The following is a 22,046-nucleotide window of genomic DNA, read 5'->3' as shown; positions in this document are numbered from 1 at the left end:
GCGCCCCGAATTTCCTCTCTTATCAGACAAGGTGGATGTTTTCTTTTGTCGCTTACCAAGTATAAATATGCCATGAAACTGTGCTGCAGTGTACGGCCATGTTTGCACCTCTTCTTCGGCAAATATAAAATACATTGTATTCGCATGACAATCATAATTCCGTATTCAATACACCCCGGCAACATTAGCAAACAAATCGTCACACGCATTTGTACGAGTCACTCCGGATACCGCTCAGCTTGTAGTTTGACAATTACAACTCAATTATAACCGAATGTTTACCATACAATCGCAGATGCTGAGGCCCTTGAGGTCAAAAGTGACACCTCAAGTGCGTCAGGAGTGCGATATGCAGAAGTACCTCGTTCGGCTCCGGGGAAGTGAAAACCGAAAAGAATTAATAATTATTAACGTTCCTCGGTATATCTCACTCTGTAAGGCCGCTTTCGACGCGTTTGCATTCCGAAATTTTGCACGAACGCGTACATCTAAAGGGGCCTGCCCGCCCGCCAGACTTGAGGTACGAGGATATTTTCCAAAATTCCACATCCGAGCGATTGGAAATTTTACCTAAACATGACGTAGGAATTGCGTTCGACTTGAAGCTGCCCGTTTACGGTTTTTCCCATTTATTTTTTCGGGATGCCCAGAACTTCCTGCTCATCCAGCGCTCCCTCGCAGCAGCTGCGCCTCGGTAAGTCGTTGCAATTCCCATCCATTGTTGTCTTCATCCAATTCCACTTGTCAAGTAATACGGATTATTGGATACAGACTCAGAAACAGACATGTACAAATAGGCCTTCCCAAACATATGCCGACAATTAACGGGCCGTAACGAAGATAAATCATAAGTTTAATTGGCGCCTCTCCCATGCTACACTAACTCTTCTCGATGTAGTTTTTTCATATTTACATTTACATTTAATTATAAGTTTTCACGTTTTAACGACCCGCCGAAACACCCATCGCCCGTCATAAATAAACGAACCCGATGGGCTCGAATAATCCGTGGCCCAGTAACAATTCGATTTATGAAGCTCGTAATGGATTGGTGTGGACGGTCTGATCCAGAGGTGTAAACCCCCACATCAATTTCCCTATTCCGCGCTTAACCGGTGGTTCAGGACTCAAACGGCACTTTGGGGAAATAGCTGGATTGGCTCAGCTCAATCAGATGACGGCGTTAATAATTTAATATGTGACCTTTATCAGCAGGTGCTGTCCTTAGAGAGAGGAGGAGGGCTGCGGGTTAATTTGGAATAGAGGTGTTTTTTCCTTTATGAATTAGATAACTTTTCACTTAAAAGGGCTGACGCCTTTGAGTTCTTATTCGGTAAATTTCTCAGGTTCTGAAATATAAATGGAGCGGCCCGAAAGTGCCAGGAACACAATCAAGCCCCATGCATTATTAATCTGGAGGAATTGTTTTTTTCCCGGGGAAGAGATGAGTGTCGGGCCTCTCGCTCCGAGGCAATGCCGGATCATGTTGTTTAGGAGGAAAGCGCATTTGTCACGGGAAATACTCAAGAATGCTCCCGTGAAAAACGTAAGACAGCTCAATCATTGCGAAACATTCTCACTCCGCTGCAACGGGCGGGAGGGGGGCGGCTCTCCAAAAGAAGCATGAACTGAATAATAGCCACCCTTATCTCATCCACTTCAGGAACGGGGAAATTGAATCTGCTGGCAGGAGCTTTTCCAAAGACAACTTTGTCCGAAACAGAAACTCCCTCAAAAGACGAAGTCGCTTTATCAAGTTAAATATTCCGTGCAGAGACAAAAGTGTACCGAAAGTTCGAGAATAATCCGGCGGCGTGCTGCAAAACGTCATTACCAAGGCACCACGTCGCCGGAGCTGTGTTTCAATTAACTATTCCGAGTGTATATTGCATCTTGTGACCGGTCCGAAAGTCCTCCGGACCGGCTACGTTCCAGGATTCGAGAGACCGAAAGCTCGACCGCTGAGAGCTTCCGTGTCTGAGAAAGTATGCGGCGCGACCGGCTGCATCTGTCCGCGTTTCACACTACAGAGCTGACGTTCACCTCCCTTTTAACGCACGGGAAAGAAACTCCATCCAGAATTCGGGAACCTGGCTGAGCTAATGTGAATTTCCAAGTTCATTGTGATGCCCCTGCTGAATGCCGGACCGGGAACACGAGTATAAGTTACTAACTTTGCGCCCAACTTTCGCAAGGCACTTTGGCCTAAAGCCATCTATCGATTCCCCTTAATGTGCGACCGGTCATTCCGAATTCCGATTATTGTTTTCCAGAGAACTCTCCTCCTTACCTTCGAACTTTTATGGGTTTTATTAGACCCCCATTTATACTTGTCGAGGACGAACTTTGCGAGGCATGTCTTCGCATTAACAATGCGACTGTCAGTGGCTCGTTAGACGCACAAAAGGGCCTTTCAAATCTCACTCGAGGGCCCTTTTGGAAAGATCGCTGTCTGATATGCACGTTAGCGATCAATTAGGCCGTGTAAAGCACTTATGCGGGTGTCAGAAATCTGGTTATTTTCATATACAGGGAGGCCCCGTTGGAGAGGCAAACCGCCCCCCCAAATTCGAGCCACCTTATTTCAAACCGTAAACAGCTGAAACGCAGTGGCAAGAAGTGCGAGACGTGACCGTTTAATTGGTCGACGTTTAGGCCTCCGAACGGTAAAAGTGACAGGTTACGTCACGCATAAGAACCAACCATCTACCGACCATTTTTCGTTTTCGAAACACTTGATTGGTCGACTCGTGCGACGTTCAGGTATATATACTGTTTTTGACATTTCCCTACGGAAAGAATGATCGAAAATATCACGATGCCAAATGAAATCACAACCCCTTAGCTTTCTCGACTGTTTGGCGAAGGAGTCCGGAAAGATTTCGGGTACTTCAGCCAGCGGACCAAAGCGAATGTTGGCTCGACCCGGGTTGCGAAAGGGTAAATATTCGACATGCGCCGCCGCTGCGCGTGGAGATCGGTGCTCGTAGGTGTAAACAAACTCAAACCAGTAGCCTTCAAAATTTCATTTCTGTTGCTCATTTGCGGCGTTAAATTAGCTAACTCATAGTTTTATGCGTGTCCTTTCGATAGGATCAATTGCGTTACTGCGTGCGCATTGGTATGGTAGGTAGGGCTTTTTGAAGGCTCTTCGAAGGCCATTTGGAAGATGAAGTAAACGTGAGTCCTGCAGAGGCTGGTGGCGATTTTAAAAACAAATCCACGTGCAGCTTCAACATCCCGTTTTGAGCGTTCGCGACTGTCTGAAGAACGACATCAAGCATAATTTAGTTATGTAAAAAACTACTTTAACAAGAACACGCGAAATTACTGAATTATCATTGTCGGCGATTTACCGGGTTATTCAGAAAGAAAACGTTATACAATGCGTTTCGTTTAGTCCGGAGCATCGAAATATCCCAAATACTAGACGTCTCATAGAGAGGTGTTTGGTGTCGAGCTTTGATCACCCCGAGAGGGAAATGCATGGGCGCGAAAGCTGATTCTCCTGCATCCCCCGTGTGGGCGGGGTGAGAGTTTACTTTTCAATTTCAAAGGGCAACCCCCACTTTTTACAGATTCAGATAATACGGCTAAAAACGAGAAAAAATCGTCCGAAACACTTTTTTGTTCATGGTAGAAAACATTGTGATTAACGACAATCGATTCCTTCTTCGCTTATGATTTATCGAAGGGTTTGATGATATCTGCTTTGAAATTAATGAAAACGCGAATTTCTGTGCATCTTCCATTTATTAAAGTAAATGTTCAAAATGGTGCCCCTAAACTTTAATGAAATCATTTATGATAATGACCGCGCAAAAAGAAATCCGGCGGAGTAAAATCTGGAGAAATGGCAGGCCAATCCGTCGCCTCTTAGAGTTGCGATTAAGAACGGTCCGTGCCATCGCAGAGTGGTGAGGTGGCCAGGTGACATGTTGAAACCGCATCTTCCGACGCACTTCCAGGTCTAACTCCTGGAGCCATTGCGGGCGGCTCATTTTCCAAAATGTTCCAATGCGTCCTAATTCGGGGCCCGACGGCAAGTTTCCATACTAACCCGCGCCGTTTTGATCGTTACGAAGATCCTCCCGAAAACGTCGGATTGACCGGAGGCAGGAAAGAGGGAATTTTTCCGGTATTTCTGGTCATTTCCAAGTCTTTCAGCAAGATTCCGCTTTGAACCAAACATCGCCGCAGACGGCTCTAACGACCAATTCACCGTGCAGGCATCTCCTGGGGGTGTCGAAAGTCTGCTAAACTTCTTGTTTCCGATAATATAATAGAGGAGACTTCAATATGGAGATTCGCAAGTCACAGACATAAAGTGATTTGAGATACAATATTGAATTGAGTTATCCAGTCAGAGCTGGATGCGCGTTTGATTGATATGTTTTCGACAAAGCGGCCTTTTGTACGATTCCGAGATAATGCCAATATATCGGGGGAATACGAGAGTGAGGAATTTTATGTGGAAAATACGAGTCGAGACGTAAAATATATGAGGTTCTTGTCTGAATCGAGCAGAGATTTCAAGCCCTAGACGTGTGCCTTCGCACAACGGCACAATTGCCGTGCGTGTCTCAACATTAATTAGTTTAACAAGCCTCAGCTGAGGCACAAAAGGACCCCCTGCTGACGCTGATGGCAAAAACGACGAATTTAACATAACTTAATACATCACCATCACAAAAACGTGTAAAATGATGGAGTGTATACCGCAACTGACAATTACTCTCGATGCTCGTTTACGCAAATGCTCCTCTTCTCATCTTTTAAGAGTCTTATGAGCTCAGGAGTGCCGTCGGTCGTCGAGAATTGGATTTCAGGTGTCATCGTCGAACTTTGGGGAAACTTTTCTCTGCGAGGGCCAGTTCCTATTTATTTTCCGGTCCGGAGTTGATTTGACAGGGCACACATTCCTCCCGCTCGAGGAGGGTTGGTCGCTTATGAGAGTGATCGATGCGACCCTTAAAAAATGGCTACTCTCGTTTCGGGGCACGTGACGCCTCTGTTCTCCGCAACTTTGTTTGGTTTGTCCTTGGAGGAGTGTTGTTTTCAGCGGAAAAGCCTTCGGCGAAGGCGACCTTTGTCTAAACAAGGGAATTTTTCCATTTTTTCCTTCGGTTCAAGTGTATTTTTGTTGGTTTTTGGCATATTAAATTTGCGCGACTTGCCGCACTACCGCCAGGCGGCGCTCGGCGGCGCCTCCGTGTGACGTGTACGAAGGTTTCCCGGTTCGAACGATACGCGAATCAGCGGCGGCGTCCGGTCCTCGGCGAGGCGAACGGCGAGGTGACCAGCGAGATGCGACGCGTCGCCATGTTCTCGCCCTTCGGGTCCCGGCCGGGGCCCCCTCGCCATTTCGCAAATTGAATAGTTCGAGACTCCGTGGCCCGAAGACAGTTAAAAACGCTTCGAACGTTCGGCGCTTCCCCGTTTTCCGACGGACCCACGAAACCGAAGATAAAGATTACGTGCCCAGAAAAAAGGTAATTTAAAACAGTTTTTGGGCCCGAATTTCGGTTAATTTCACTTTCAACGCGAGTCTAATATTTGTGTCGACGTTATCAGGACGAAACGTTGCCCTGAATTGTCCAAATGAACCCTTGGGGAGTTTTCGCGGCGGCCGCCCCCTTTTTTCCCGCTGCCGGAGATCGGTAAAGTCCCGATACGCTAAAGTTGCGTTACGGTCCAAAAACGGTCTACTCAGCAAAACAAATACGCACATTCGAGCAGAACCCTTAAAGAGGATGATTAATGCGGGAAAAATAATTTGAAATAATGGCTCCCTCTCCATAAATATTAATTAAAACCGCAAATTAATCTGCGCTTAGAATTAATCTAGGGTTTGAGGCGGGTGGAAGTGCGAGGGGAGATATGGGACACATCTGATAGAGACAAGTGAGCAATATGTCCCGTGATCGCTATTAATCGTCCTCTCTCGCTTTCTCTTTGCTGAATGATGGGGTATTAATTGCCAGCGTAATGTATGAATGTTAATTATTTAGGCTCATAATTCATATTATATTAAGCGAAGATGTCAATGGCAATTAAGTCTGCACCTATCGGAGGAAAGTGCGCTGTGATTTAGGAGGTCTCCCCCCGTCAATTTTTCAGCACCCAGTCTTGGCGACTTCGCAGTCCATTTGCATATAAATCAGCTTTTTCACCGGAGTTTTCCTTTAAATATTTAAAAAGGTCTGCCTCGGTGGCGTTATCTATACACAATGCAAAACAATGTATGCATTTTTAATGGACTCGCAAATACTTTGTACGGTTTATTATGCACGCCACGGCGGCCTTAAACACTTTCTTTGCATATTTTATGGGCGCATTTCGTGTAGTACAACGGAGCCGAGTTTCCATGGTCAGAAAAACGACCCAACGATAACGGGCGATTGCAAGTAGCGTTGCTCCTGTTGAAAAAGTGATCAACGAGTGAGGCGAAGGACCCAGAACGCGAGAATCACCAGTCGGAAATCGCCAATTTGAATCATTTGCCCGATGACGAAACGCGGACGGTGCGAAACGTGCCGTGAGCAGCTGAGAGGGTGGCGGGTTGGAGGTGGCGAGAAGCTGTGAGTGGTGTTCCACGCCGTGAGCGGCGAAGAATTTCGTCGTAAATGCGTTGACGCAACGTCACGAAACTGAAAATCTCGAGAGGTCTCGAATCGGACACACACAGGCAGTAGCGGCTCCGGCTTGTTATGCATAATCCAGGATCGGTTACGGGGCGCGCATCGATAGCGGAATTCAACCGAGATTTTAACTTAATGGACACTGAGGACAATACCCATTGGCGGCAGCCACAAGCCCCGGTACGAAACCGCCGATCTCGTGAATCCGATAGCCGGCCTCAATAGGCATACTTGGCACCTTTCGAGGTGCTTCTTAAACTGAACCAAACACAGGTAGACGGAAATTCAAAGGGCCGACGGTGATCAGAAAAAAAACCGAACTCTTAGCATGTTTATTGTTCGCAGCACGAATCCGCTCGCCGGAGCTGTTGAACGCATTCAAAACAAGGCAAGACAAGTGTTGCTGTCTTTTTAGATTTACACCCCGGAGATCGTGCAGACGCAATCAATTTTGCCCCGATCTGGTCAAACAAAGATAAAGCCGATGGATTTTTGTTTTTAGAGCCCGATTCGATCCACCCGAGGGCCCCCGGTGGTGATGTATCGTTGTGCGTATTAATTTTTGGCTCTTGGCAGAGATGGATAGAGCCATAGTTTCACTTTCATGAATATTTATGAAGTCACCATCACCGTACGACTTCTGATTAAAGCAGGTTAAACGGTCGTTCGGTAATTAATTCCACTTGGTAAACATTCAGGCAGGCACCTCCAGAAGGCAGTTAATGTCTCAACGATCACGTGGCAGTTGCTATGCTAGTTGTTAGATTTATGGCCATCCTGTTTAAGTAAAAATTTACGAGCGTTTAAGTATTTTATATCGCTGTTGACAAAATTAACCGCGACTCCCCGTTTTAGGACCGAGGAGCGCACATACGTACAAACAAATCGAGCAACACCGTCAGATGCGCCACGTAGGATTTATGATCGTTTTTAAGTTTCGCCTCCAGCGGGGGCATTCACCATTTCGGCCAGAAAGAGTTCATTTCAGCAGAAAGATTACTTCTCCCGGCTCGGTTAAACTTTGTTTTAATCCATTACGGGAGGGTCTAGCCCTGAACCATTTAGTGCGCATAAAAGGGCCGTAAAGGAGAAGTGCTGGACACTAAAAAATTCTGAAGATAAAACGGAATACGAAATTTCGGGATGTAAAACAGCCCCAAACACAAACGGCATCTATAATTGATTGGCTCGCGTGTGTGTCGGACGTTTCCTGAGGAATTATGTGCGGGGGACGTTGCCACCCTTGGGCTACGCGAATTTCTGTGAGGCACAGGTAAAGTAAGACGATGAGTGGGAGGCAACTGGCCACCGCTGGTGAGAGCGGCGGAGGAAGCACTCTCCAAGTGGAGGAAAGACTTTGTTGACGTTCCGATCTTCGGTTTTAAGACGAGTTCGTGATTACTTTTTGCCTTCTTCGAAATGATTGCGACTTAGATCGAGGTAGCGCCCACGGAAAAAAACAGAGTTGAAGATGGCCGCTCGCAGATCGAAACGTCGGGTCTCAAACGTTGCAGAAGAGAGAGAGAGAGAGAGTGTTACAGTGACGAAACGTCGATCGTTACGAATTTCTCCACCAAATAAGCGCAGAAAAAAGGAGTTTTCGCAAAATTCCAGATTTCTCCGAGTACCTGCGGACACCACGGAACTTTTCCAAATTTTAAAGCGGCACATCCTTGAGCTCCGCGTTGTGCAACTTTGCCTGAACTTAGCCGACCTCGTTTCTGTGGCAGCGGTCGAGCTCCAGAAGCGGACACCCTGTATAAGCGGCGGTTTCGCTTGCCCTACAACGTTGCCGAGATTTCTAATGCAATTTCGGCATTATGCTCGACGCGTAGTGCTGATAATTAGGGAATTATCGGTGTTTTTTAAAGCCGAGAAAGACGCAGATCCGACTCTAAAAGCGACGTCTTGATATTTGGCCCGCTCGCACCAGACCCCTTGCAGATCCGTACTCCCGTGGAGCGATATTTTCTAGATCAGTGAATAGATTTGCATATTCGCTATCAATTAGTTAGTTCCGGTTTGTCAGGGCGATTCCTTAATGAGACCAACGAACTTGACTAAACCGAATTAATCATTTTGTATACCGATTACACTCCACTTGGAACTGGCTCCGAAATTAGCTATTATGGAACAAAAACACGTTTAATTTAATACCTGACATCACTCGTACTGGACGTAGCGTGAAATTCGTAGCAATTAGAAATTTCGAACAAAGCCAGAATTAATGCTAATTAAATTAATATTTAATTAATAGTTATATGGCTTTGTGGAGCGTAAATTTCGGACCCTCGAGAGGCACTCAGATAGTGCCTGGCTGCGTCTCTTGGGCATTTCGCCCATATGGGACCGCAGATGCGTCCGAAGTCATTAAAAAGAGATTTATTTATTATTTCAAATACATTTGGGGTGGGTAAAAAACTGCATTTAATATGATTCTGCACGCGGCTCCACGATGGGGCCAGATGGTCACGGATTTACATTTTTGCGAGTGGCGCACGTCGAGGCGATCGAACCCGGGAGAAGAACAAGAAACAAGAATTAACCCTCATCAATTAACTATGACGCTTATCCGAAAATTAATTCAGGACGAGAGATAACAGAGGATGTAATATGTATATTAGGAGCAACGTTACCAGCTACCATTTTGTTCTCGGAGATAAGACGAGCGCAAACGTTTGATAGATGAAGTGTAGAAACATTTTGTTCCCAGATCGTTATGAGAGATATTCGGCTACATTTGCATCGAGCATTGATTAACTCGGTTTTAATTTAGAGCCGTGTTTTGTGGTCCTATAATCTCGATTTAATGGCTTGTTACACTGGATTAAGCACTTTATAACTCGAGCCCCCCCAGTTTGATGCAGCTCTGTCCAAGGATGTAATTAGGATCATCAGTTATAGACGAACTAGATATTTTCCGTTTTAAATCGAGATCGACCTCTAAGGTTTAGCAGATTGAGCGTCTCAGAGCTGCGCTTTATGGTTTATCAACCGTCGGGAGAGACGAAGGTCGCGCATCGACAAGTCCCCGCATTAACTATGAAAAACATCTTTATTCCTCCGACCTTTCGATTCGTTTTTTTCTAAGACGATTTATTGTTGCTTTCGAAATGCGCCTCAACATCGACAATCATTCCCTCATTTGAGCCGAACATATTTCCCTGGGGCGTCTTTTTGATGCGCCTAAAAAGCTAGAAGTCGCCCGAGACCAGATCTGGAGAGTGCGGCGGGTGAGAGGGCAATTCGGAGCGTAATTAATTTAATTCAACCATCGTTTACATCGACGTGTGTCACGGGGCGTTGTCTCGATGAAAGATACCTTTTTCCCTTGCGCGTGAGGCCTTTTTTCCTTCATTTATACACCCATCAAACATTCGCTAATGGTTTTTACGTTTCTCAAGAAGAACAGAATACCACGCGCGTCCCAAAAATTCGGATTACCATAATTTTCCCATCCGAGTTTGGCGCTTTGGTCGCTTCGGACGGCTTTCTCCGGTTACTGCGCAACCATCTGAGGACGTTTCCGATTCAGGGGTGTAGCAGTGGATCCACGTTCCATCCGTTGTCGCATGCCGACGTAAGAAATCGTTTTTACCTTGATTAAGCAGCTCCTAACACACTCTGACTCCGGTCTACGCAAGCGCAGCACCCACCCCGCAAGTAACTTACACACGCTCGAATTTTCATACGAATTCGTGGACGCACTACCGTCTTATGCGCATGAGTTTTCAGCTGCCTCGTGGAACTTTACCATTTTTTGAAAACTGTTTCGAAGACTTTTTCCATGTTGACCAGAACGACAGACGACTTTGCGCGGCTGCGTTTAAATCCAGCGCACCAGTCAACAGTACTTGACTTCCTTGGCGCAGAGTCTGCTCAAAACGCTCATCAAACCACTGTTTGGTTTCGACAGAATTTCTATCCAGTGTTTTGAGATTCACCGAACTGGGGCCAGTTAAACCACTGTACGTTGTAATCGTCCGAATTTCGGGAAATTTTGACGCGTGTCGTTTGAAAATTCGTACCATCAAGGAAACACATAGGTATGCGAACAGTGTTACGGTATGCGTGTCGGATCATACCTCTTGAGTGATGTGGTACACACTAATCGCAATAAAATTCCTGATGACGTCACAAATTACCCGCAAGGCTGTGCGCAAGACTGCCATCGAGACGGAGTAGATTTCCTGATGACGTCACAAATTACCCGCAAGACTGTGCGCAAGACTGCCATCGAGACGGAGTAGATTTCCTGATGACGTCACAAATTACCCGCAAGACTGTGCGCAAGACTGCCATCGAGACGGAGTAGATTTCCTGATGACGTCACAAATTACCCGCAAGACTGTGCGCAAGACTGCCATCGAGACGGAGTAAAATTTAAGCTAAAAATGTTGAAATTTTGGCCTGCTAACGAACATACTACGAAGTGTTTCGTTTTCCTTTTCAACTAACACAAATCTAGCAAATAAACATCAAATCATACTTGTGTAAGTATAAATTAACTTGCGAATGTTGGCTAAATTCGATTTTTTTAACGTCAGCGTGTCTCCGCCACGTATTAATTTGCGACGTTGCCGTCAAGATGTTGTGATTTGTTGCCTCCTTTTCGGTTGATCATATTTTTTAGGCAATTTGCCGAAAGTAGCGATTGAAACGTCTGCGACGATTCGGATAACTCGACAGGTTTACGTATATTTATAATGTGTTCTCGTTCTGAAAATTTCGTTCTTAGCCCTCGATCCCAGTTATCGTCGCGTTCTTCGCGATGTGGCAACGTCGTCGCCGTTGGCGGCTGTGACGTTCGTCGAAAATTTGATTGGCGAACGATGCAGGCAGATACGGAAAATGGAAAAAAATCACAACAATCTGGTTTCACACCAAACGAAGCGACTTTTTTTGAATCCGATCCATTCCGCTCCCGAATTAAATGTACAAATTTCAGCTGAAATTTAAAATTCCGATCCGTCCTGAAGCGGGCCGAAATCCCAGAAGATTCTGCCCGCTCCCAGTCCACATTCAAACATCCGCGGATCCTCCTCAATCTCCGCTACAAAGGAAGCGCCTTAAGCCCTGTGACTGAGCCCTAGACAGTCTATAACCTAAATGTTTATAGTTCACCTGATTTATAGAGACACCGAATTACCTTCGATCAAAGGGCCGGCCGCACGAGACAAAGGGCGACGTTTTCCTGCGTTTCCCTCGTTCTTTTCGCCGAAGCGTTCATCGGAAAACATGTCGATCTAATTCAACTACCATATCGTGCAAGGGCCTTCAAAAGGCAAACTGATTCGGAACACCGAAACCGATTAATTAAAGTCGTACATGTCGCGGGCTCAGATGCGAGTGGCAGACTGTGTCTAATGGGCACTCGAACTCGAAAAGGTCCCTCTATGTCAGATGCACCACCAAAGGGTTATTCGTGGGAAGTTCGCCTTTTTACCCGTTTTTGAGGCAGGAAGGCGTCGCAGCCTCAAAGCCGATTCGAATCGGGTCCCCCAGATATTGCAGTCACCGCATCCGAACCATTATACCTGATGACGTACTCCCGGAAATTAAACTGTGACGTACCTATAATTAAAGGGCAGCCACTGCTGGTCATATCGTTCCCTGTATAATGAAGCCCTGTGAATGGCTTTTAAGGGCCGGTGCGCGCTGTTGCCAACAAACATTCTTAAGTCCCGGCGCGTACGCGCCCAGTTACTCACCGGAATAATCAACGTGGCGGTTGATCTTTGACGCCGTCACTTTGAAGACCTAACGGGAATTTTGGCAACGCTGCAGGCTCACCCCCGGGACTCGCGAGTGATTAATGTTCGGACCAACATGCTTTACATCGACCTGTCCATATATCATGACCCGGACGATACACCATTAAACTGGGTTTTCAATTTTGGAGTTTGTACCCGATAGATATAGATCGCTGCAAACCGGCAAATGTGCGAACGTTTTGGGGGTAATTATCGCAGCGGGGGATAACTCTAGTGGGGATGAAATGCAAGCTTTATCTGTATCGTCAAGTCTCCTGCTGCATAATGCATAAAGTAGCGTAATTAAAAACTTTGGAACCATGGATGAATGCCCACTTCGGGGCCCAGACCGATGCGAAAGTTCATAATTAAAAAACTTCAGCGCCTTGCGCAGGGGAATGATGGTCATTTTTTTTTTAATGAACAAAAATGGGGTACACTGGGCCACAAATTTCTCGGTTTGGTGTGTATGAAGTTTCCGGGTTGCCGTGTTAAGTCAAATGGATGGAATTGTTGTAACGCCGCGCCATTAAACTGCGATTACTCTGTGTCGAGAGCAGAGAACTATTTCGGGGGTTTTCGCCTCGAAAGAGGCTCAGTTTTTCCCAATTTTCCCTGCGAATATTTCGCCGTTTGGCGCACGTCTCTGGTTTTGTTGCACAGGCACGCAATTAAGCCTTCAATGGAAAAACGAAATCCATTTATGGGCGAATTGTTTGTTTGAATGGAGAAAATGGTGCTCTATTCACCGCAATTTTCCCATACACCGGGGTGATTTATGAATATGCGAAATAATCCAAACTTTTTGCTTCCTTCGTTAATGACGTGTCCCGATCGAGTTTAGGGCTCCTTGTAATAAGTAACACTCGTTATTTTTGAGGCACCCCAGGAGGAAAAATCGCTCTAATGGAAATAATCGGTGGTCTCATGTGGCGAAAACCCATTTCTGACAGCTTAAGCTCAAATGAGGAATATTTGGGTGCAGAGAAAAACACCCACGTTTAATCAATTAAATCCGTTTCGGATCAGAAGCTTTGGCATTCTTATTACAATGGGGTGGGATGGTGAAACAGGGAGTGCTACCACGTCGCTCAAATCTCCGACTGGCGTGCTCACGGAAGGTGAGGGAAATTCCACGAGCAGTTTACTGTACGAGGAGTCCCGAAAATATTCACACGTTTATTAAAGAAAAATTTGCATTGATGCCGCCGATAACCAATCGAAGTTTGCCGGCACGCGTTTGGGACACCCCGTATTTCGAGATCGCGCAGGTCGGTAGATTTGGTTGCATAGGATCGCCCCCAGTTAAAGGGCCTGAATTCCACCATTCCGGCCGAGGGGGTGCATTTTTGCACATGGGGCTAGTAAGATGAATCACCTTACAGCCGCCACTGTTCAGGTTGAACATGTTCCATACCTTTCGGGCGAGTTGTTCACGTGTTTTCTCCACTTTTTTTGGGCAAATGGCTCACGCACAAACGACCTGGCCGAAAAATCCTCTTCAGGCTGTAAACTTCCGACTTGCGGCGGGTACCGTACCACCCACAGAGGCGGCGCATTTTGGGCCAGAAAGGGCGCTTTTACAAGCGCCCTTTCTCGACAGATTAGAATAAAAAACGCATTAAACATCAACACATTTCTGTTCCCTGATAAATGAAGGCTCTTTGTTTATTAGGGACATTTATCTCCCCGCATACCAGGGGCACTCATAAAAAATACAAAGATGCGATTTACATAAAATTGGTTATGTTAATGACTCGCGCTGACAGGTTGCTTATTTGCTTTTTACGAGGGAATAAATTAAGAACCCTGGTCGCTATTGATAAAATTTTGGGCCCCGAGGCCCCACGTCACAAGCTATATTGAACAGTAATAATTTACACTTGGCAGTAGTGGCAAAGTTAAATTTAAACTGCCAGCCACTGAATGATTGATGCCTCTGCCTGCCTTTCACCCTCGTTCCTCCCTGTTGGTGGGCACACATATTGGCACAAACTTAGAATGGAACAAGCTTGTAAATGGCTATAGTTTTCGGGCTGTGGAACAGTTTTTTGTACACTAATTCACCAAGGTCCTTACAAAACTATTAATTACGGCCCTGCAAAATTAGTAACCACCTCTGAAATCGATTATTTTTTTTTTATCCAAGAAACGGGCACGAACAGAGAAAAGGGCGTGCGCAGGTCCGCGATAATGAAGTCGGATTGCCGCGGGGAAGGACCAGGGTCGAATTCGTCTTATTTTTGGTTTTTTGCTGGTGGTCCATCGTCCCAGAAAAAATAGTGCGCGTAACTCGCAAGGAACCTTCTCGACGCGCCGTGGGATTTCCATCCTCGCCAGCAGCTCGTGTGCAACGTCTCACGAGCGCGCGTCGAGAGTCGCCTCATTCACTCGTCGTGCAAAAAGCTATAAAGTAACAATCGTTCTGACGCAAATCAACGTCGGAGGTCACCGCGCAAACGCAATTTTTCATTGACAGTTTGCCGGTTTTTACTTCAGTGAACGCTCACGCGCGGGAGGATTCGCCGTGATCATCGTTCGAACACAAACGTCAAGCGCGACGTTGCCTTTCATCGAGGCGCGATTTAAATTAGTCATTTTATGCGCCAAAAACCAACCGCCGAACTGCCCCGAACTGACCCGTTTGCCTTTTTGGGCAGTGACGTTAGAATTATCTTGAACCGTCCGCTCACTTTTTCCCACCACTGTAGAGAACCTGTTGAAGACTCGAGTTAACCCCCTTCCCTATTTAAATCGCCAATCTACAGAATTATGGAGATGACTTTGGTTTGCATGCTATTAGCATATATTAATGAGATGTTGCATCTCATTGATGAGTAATTCTCTACACAAGGTGCGAGTAAGCGAATCCGAAAGAATCGGAAAGTGCTCGATTTCTTAGTTAATTTTCTTCTTTAATTCACAAGATTTTTTCAAGAGAGAAACCTCTCAGAGCCATTCGAAATTGAACACAAGCCCCGCACGCGTTCTTCCCCTGTTTTCATCCCCACGACCTACTTCCTGCAGCTTCCCTAAAGTTCCTCATTCTACATTCGATTCCTCCACATATTTCAATACCGTCATGCCCTCTTCGTATGGAGCAGCCAAAATTCAAAATCCATCCACGTCTGGGCGATTCGAGGATGCATTATTGATGCCGCCCCCATAAAACACCAGACATATAAAACATCTTTACAAAATAGTCGTATGACACGGCCCCGGGCCCGCCAATACGTCCCCGATGACTCGCACCGTAATATGGACTTATGTCCATGGTAAATAAATCTGGAAAGTTTGCCGGATGGATTGAAATAAATTGGTCTTGTTGGCGAGTTGTTCCTTTGGCGTGTATATGGACGTTTTGGCTTCGTCCATTTATCACTTGGAAAATGCGTTTAAGATGAAATTTATAAAACTCGTCGCACCTTTCTTGGTTGGAACGAGAGTAATCGGACAATAAGGGCGACGATCCTTCACGGGGTGGTTTGGGGACATCTGATGAAAAGTGGTGCATATAAACTGGTCCACTTGTCACATAAACCGCCGGAGAAAATTTATGTTCCTGTAGATTGCGTGCTTATCGGAGAGAGTTAATATAAAAAAGGGAAAATGGAAAAAGCTTGATATACTGGAAAACTTTCCATAGTTAGGGTTGCGTGCACAAATATTTTCCATTCGTGCGACGATAATATGAAATCGCAATTTTTTAAACTCCGGCACCGAACAGAGACACGCAACCGGTCAGCTTTTTCTACATATTTCCACTTGATACAGAGAAATGTACCAAGACGCATGTGACACGTGACATCCCCATATACGGAGGGATAAAAAATGATCCCTACATTTATTACTTTGAAAAAGTCGTTATGCAGGCAGGTGGGGAACTTCGTAAATGGCGTTACGTACCCTGGAATTTGTGCCCTTTTATGATAAAGGTATTCAGGAAGGACGATGGAAAATTGAATTTTTCAGACCCGAGAGGATTTCGCTTCGCATGTTTGATCTGGTGATAAATCGGTGTTGGCGTGGCCAACTGAACTCGTCAAAATACCGATGGTGGAAATGTCGCGAGGTTCGACGCGGAACGCCAACGGTCGCCGTCACCTTTGATTTTTGGGTAATTTCGCCTCGCGGGGTGCGACGGAGTTGTCACCAACTCCTACAAGGAGAAAGAGAAACTCTGCGCCAGGCCGAAGTCCTGTTGTAGGCAAACGGCGGGATGTGCGGCAACGTTGCGTGTAGCATTTGTTTTCGAAACGTCGAAGATGTGGTGATTGGCCTGTTTAACTTCAATTCGGAGAATGTGGGAAGAGGAGGTTTCGAGGACCATTGACGTTGTCGTGACCGGGCATTATAATTCGGCATTAAGCGATAGACGACGACCGGTCTGCAGCAAATCCCTCCGCGTCTGGGGCAGGAAAAATACCCAATTTACTGGAAACTCTTAAGATTCTCAAGGCAAAAGCTGCTTCTCCTGTCAGACAAACATTTTCTGGTGGGACTAAATTACTTTTTCGCAATTTGATCGAAACTGAAGATAAACACCTGTTTCTGCAGCGCACAGCAAATGACAAGAATCCACATCAAAACGAGACTTCCCGAAACACGTAATTCCATTGTTGCATTCCCCTCAAAGTGTTGGGAAGATGAAAGGAAAATTTCCCCCCCGAAACCGCAAGTAATGCTCGGCTGCGGTCCCTCGGAGAGGATCCAATACCCTTCCCCGGGATTTGCATTATGTAGGCGTTCAAAGAAAAAGTGGCCCCTAAAAGGTTTTTCGCCTTTAAAAGGATAGTGTGTACCCCCTAAAGGCGACGATTGATTCAGCTTCTGAAAAACAATCGAAACCGAGATTCCGCGAACGTTCTGATGGCGTGCATGAATACGCGAAATCAAATGGGGCCCTGCTTAGAATGCAAGCAAGGGCCTTGTCTGGATATTATAAAGCGGAAAAATAATTTCCTGCTCCGAAATGTCGGGGGAATATCAAGCAGGACAAAGCTCTCGCCATAGTTTTTCAGCTATCGAATGCCGCGCTTGATTAGCCCTTCTGCGTCTCATTTGCATCGTCCCTTTCTGGGTTGTTTAGGATACACTCGCTGATGAAAAATGCAGATTAAATGACGAGTGAAATTCCCTCGAATAGACCCGAGTGCAAAAACATATTGTTAAGGGAATTTTCTCGAGTTTATGGAGAATGATCATCGATCTCCGCGGGATGATTAATCGAAGGTAAACGGCAATTCAGCGACGTCAGGAGCAAACTTGCGTGTCTTAAAGAACGGCCGGTCTATTAATCATAAAACGTTATATGGGAGCCCCCTCTCTAAACGTCACGACCCGTATTTACTTGTGTGAGGTTTCATTAAAGTTTCAGTGTTTTCGCGGGCAGATTTATTATCAACAAGTTTTGAGATTTCACCGACACCCCAGGCACTTACGGGAGGGCTAAATGGGACGCCCGCTTTGAGCTGTGACAAACTTTCGGGGGGCGGAACAGACTCAAACTCCGACGCTGAGGAACCACGGATTTCAAGTGCGCGCGGCAACGCCGCACGGGAAAACGAAAAAACTTGAACGTAGCTAGATCGATGCAATTACGCTTTGGGTTCCCGAAGGTGCGGCGCCCGAAACTCGAAGAAAGGTGTTCAAGTCGGACACGCCGCATCTTAAAAACGCGATATGGAGGAGCTTCGTTTGGGGTCGCGTTCAGAGGCGAGAAAATCAGTTGGCCAATATCTCGGGGATTGCGAAAGAGAGAGCAAACCGCGAAACGCGGGCGGATAGAGCTCGCCGAGTCGATTCGCGTGAGCCATATCGCCGTGTAGTTGCCCTTAGGGGCCCTCAAAGATCGCCGCTTGAGCTTCGAAGTTGGGTTACGCTCGGGTACCATCCCGTCCAATGCGATGCCCGAACGTTCGCGAATGTTCTCGAATGTGCCTCAAGTTTTCAAACATCCTCTAGGCTTCGACTTCTGCCTTTCCAGATTTCCTCCGCAATTTTTATCCCATTTCAGCAGCTCGTATTGATCAAACTCCGATATCAACGGAAACTTAACACTTAACTTATCGGAATTCAATAAAACCGACCTTTTTGCCGTTGTCGAGCACTAATAACTGGCAATTTCCCGACACAAAAACGCTTTTAGTGGCTTTCTTGCAAAGTTATCTAAATTAAAATATTGCCAGAGTTTCCAATTCATTAGACTCCTTTTTTTGTAGTCAATATTCGGCAGTTTTCGCATTAAGCCCGTTATATCCTCCGCGACGGAGTGGCGCAATCCTCGAAACTGGAACGGCCCCGCCGAGCCGGCCCTAACGGGAAAACTGGAAAACGCCCTCAAATTGGCTTTTTTATTTTAAATTTCCAGCCCATTATTTCCGACTTATTATCCGATATTAAAGCAGTCAATCAGGCCTGGCCCCTCAAAATGCGTGCGGAATATTTTTTGCGTTCCAATGAGTTTAAAAAGGGACTTTCCGTTGCAATTCGTGGCAAAATTGCGACCTGCGGGGTGTTTTCGAAACAGTCGCAAAGCGAAGAAATCCATGTCGGAGTTGTTTCCCAGATTTTCCCTCATCGCTTCCGTCCCGGTAAAGTCCGGAGATTTCTCCAGAGGATTCCGAGGAAAACTTTTCCATTTTCGGACAGGCGAAGACGGGTTTCTTTATTCGGTTACGCCGGATTAAAAATCTTCAGTTGGTACACGGCGAAAAGGGAATAATTTCGTTCCGAGGAAAAAACGCCGAAGCTTGGGGTCTGTCATGTCCCGGGTCTGTCAAGTCGAGCTGTCACTGTGCCGTTACGAGTCTATTCGGTGCTCTGGTAGGAGGCGGCAGCAGTAAAAAGTTAAATAAATAAATAGAGGGAGGACGAGAACAGTGGCGGCGTGCGCTCTGCGAGACTTCCGTCCGCGTGACGGGGCGCGGCGCGGTGTCGCGCCTCTGGTCGGAAGTATCAAACTACCAAATGCATTATCTTTCGATTTGTATCGGTGTGCGGTGTTTTTTCGCGGATTCCCTTTCATCTGGAACATGTGTTTCAATCTTGCAACATGTTTCTTTTTACACGTCAATCAAGGCGCGGAGGAAGTGCCGTAATATGATTTTTAAGCCTGCCAGAAATTTAATATATCTCGAGATTAAAAGGCCGCTTTTCAATTGAAATTTGAAGGGTTGTTTACCTGCCTAATCGAACGGAACGTCAATCATCATCATCAGCGCCACAAAACGAGATTAAAATTAGAAAATTGCAATTTCAACCCCAACTTCAAACAGCCAAATGTTTGCTGTGCGCTTGTTTACCGTTAAATGAAAATCGCATTTCCAGGGAATTTCTGATTGAGCCAAGGTCCACTCGAAACTTAAAACCGAAACATAACAATCCGTGTTGTTTCAGCGTTTCCTCACCTTCCCTGTCGAAACTGGGCCTATTAGGTAAAGATAATATCCGCCTTCGGCAGCTTCCTTTCTCCCCATAGATGTATCTTTCGAGTGTTTAGGTTCGCGCCAGCAAAAATCCCCTAAATATTCAGCTAATTTCCTCTCTCCATTATTTTGTCAATAGCGTAACGTACGAGGGTTGCAAAAACCACCCTTTCGCTGCCATGCATCCATCGCACCCCTAGAAACTAACCGCAAACAACCGAAAGCTTCGGCGCGAAGCTTTCATCTAGGGACTTCATGGTCAAGGTTTCGAAAGGGTCATTAGCAGATCGAGTGCCCAGATGACACATGTGTCATAAACGATGACGCTATCAGTGCCGTGTTTTATATGGACTGAGGAAATGGACATTTTTGCGATTGCAGACCGAGTTTGCATACGTTCATTTGAAGGAAATTAGGTTTTTGGCTCCAAACGCTCTCAAGGGGCGAGCTCCCGGTACGCCGATGGTGCTATATCAAGCTTGAGTGGTTTTTGAAATATTGCAGGTTGATGCTGACAAGGTACAAAAAGTTCACGTTGTTCCGAAGCCTGAAACTGAGCCTTAGATAAGATATCTTATACTACTGTGGCCAAAATATGAGGCGACTTTTTCGCTTAAACTTCGCGGATACGCTAAAATCACGAAATCGTCTTTTCTGCAAGATGGCAAAGTCTCGTGTCGATCTATTCGATTGCTTCGGCTCAGGTGTTTTTGCAAACACAAAAATGTGATTTTTCGCATTTTTACCCCGCATGATTTCGTTGGGCGAAGAGTTTGCGATGAATTTTGCTTGCGGAACGATAGCTGTCTCGGCAACATTGAGGATGTTACAGAGGGCCTTTGGTGGTACGGCTACGCAGCAAAGAAAGTTTACAAGTCGCCTACAGACTTTAAAAAAGGGGGAGAAGTTGGTCTGCGCCCCGCACGGCCATCGGCATCTACGGACGAAAGTCACGTCGAGGAAATCAAAGATTTGGCACTCCGAAATCATCGAGTGACAATAAATGACCTGGCTGACGCTACGGGTATTGCGACTGGTCCACTCCCGATCATTTCAAATGATATTTTGCGCCCCAGACGCGTCAAATCTCGATCGGTTCCAAAAACGCTCAATATTTGGGAAAAAAGCGGCAAGTTGAAATCCATCGATCGACACTTTCTCGCTGCCAGAAAGTCATTACGCAAGATGTCACTCGAATCTATAGACGCGGTCGGGGAACAACCGACCGATCGAGCGGATGTCGCGCAAACGGCGGACTAAGACCGAACAAAACACGTCAAAGTCGCTCAAAAGTCGAGGTCACGTTGACGGATTTTCCTCGGTCACAGCGGTGTTGTGTGTTTGTGAATTTGTTCCGTCATGTCGAACTGTTGACGATAAACATAATTTAAGCGTTACGCGTCGTTCGCATGAAGCTATTCGCCTTAAGAGCCCAAAATTACGGGCAGGCAAATCTCGGCGCGTTAAGGCACCCACACTTCAGTGGTTCTTCGACTACACTTTCCCAAAAAATCGGCCCATATCGTTCCACAGCCGCCGTACTCGCCCGAATTGCCACCGTCGGACTTCTGGGCGTTCGACAACAAGCTCAAAAGACCGTTCCAGGGACACCGTTCCGACTCGATTGCGGGGATAAAAACCGTATCGAAGAAAGTATTGAAGATCCTCCCGGAAAAGACTTTTCCAACTGCTTCGAGGAGTGGAAAAGACGATGGTATAAGTTCGTTGTGTCGGACGGGGAGTACTTTGGAAACGATGAGATTTATTCGAAAGGATAAATCAAGATTTTTCATTTCATAAATAAATTCTCCTTATTTCTCTTATCGCAGTGGTATTATCTTTGAGAGTCTGCTTCCTCATGAAACAATTTCCCGCTACCTGGTCGTTCAGGACTTTAGCGGTTTTCGAGATGTTGCGGGTTTATGAAACTTAAACTTGGAGGTCTGTATTCAGAGGCCTGAGCCACGATTAAACGGGACAGCGCGTACATTCTTAAGTTTTCGATTTTAATTACACTCTTAAGAAAGGAAAATACTAATGCATGGTCCTTTGTCGAATTTGAATAGGATGGTTGAGGGGCATAGGGCCAACGAATAAAAACAGAAACTCCTTGAGCATTTTCTGGGAGGTGCACGTGAGAGACCGCGGTGAGGGTCAGCTGTTCATATGAATCTTTGACGTCCCAGCTTTGGTCACTTCTGCTTAACACTCCCAACATGTTTCTC

At 46.1% G+C, this 22,046-nt stretch overlaps 1 protein-coding gene across 1 annotated transcript in view; it reads left to right on the top strand.

Annotated features, from left to right (window-relative positions):
* Positions 1-645: 645 nt before the first annotated feature.
* LOC136349340 (discoidin domain-containing receptor 2-like) overlaps positions 646-22,046 on the top strand; it is a 63,491-nt gene continuing 42,090 nt past the window's right edge. Inside the window, exon 1 of the mRNA XM_066300832.1 lies at positions 646-694. The gene's annotated coding sequence lies outside the window, so the exon portion shown is untranslated. The remainder of the gene's footprint in view (positions 695-22,046) is intronic.

This window comes from Euwallacea fornicatus, chromosome 37, assembly GCF_040115645.1.
Source record: "Euwallacea fornicatus isolate EFF26 chromosome 37, ASM4011564v1, whole genome shotgun sequence".
Taxonomy (NCBI): Eukaryota; Metazoa; Arthropoda; class Insecta; order Coleoptera; family Curculionidae; genus Euwallacea; species Euwallacea fornicatus.
This window is presented reverse-complemented; position numbering and strand designations above follow the sequence as displayed.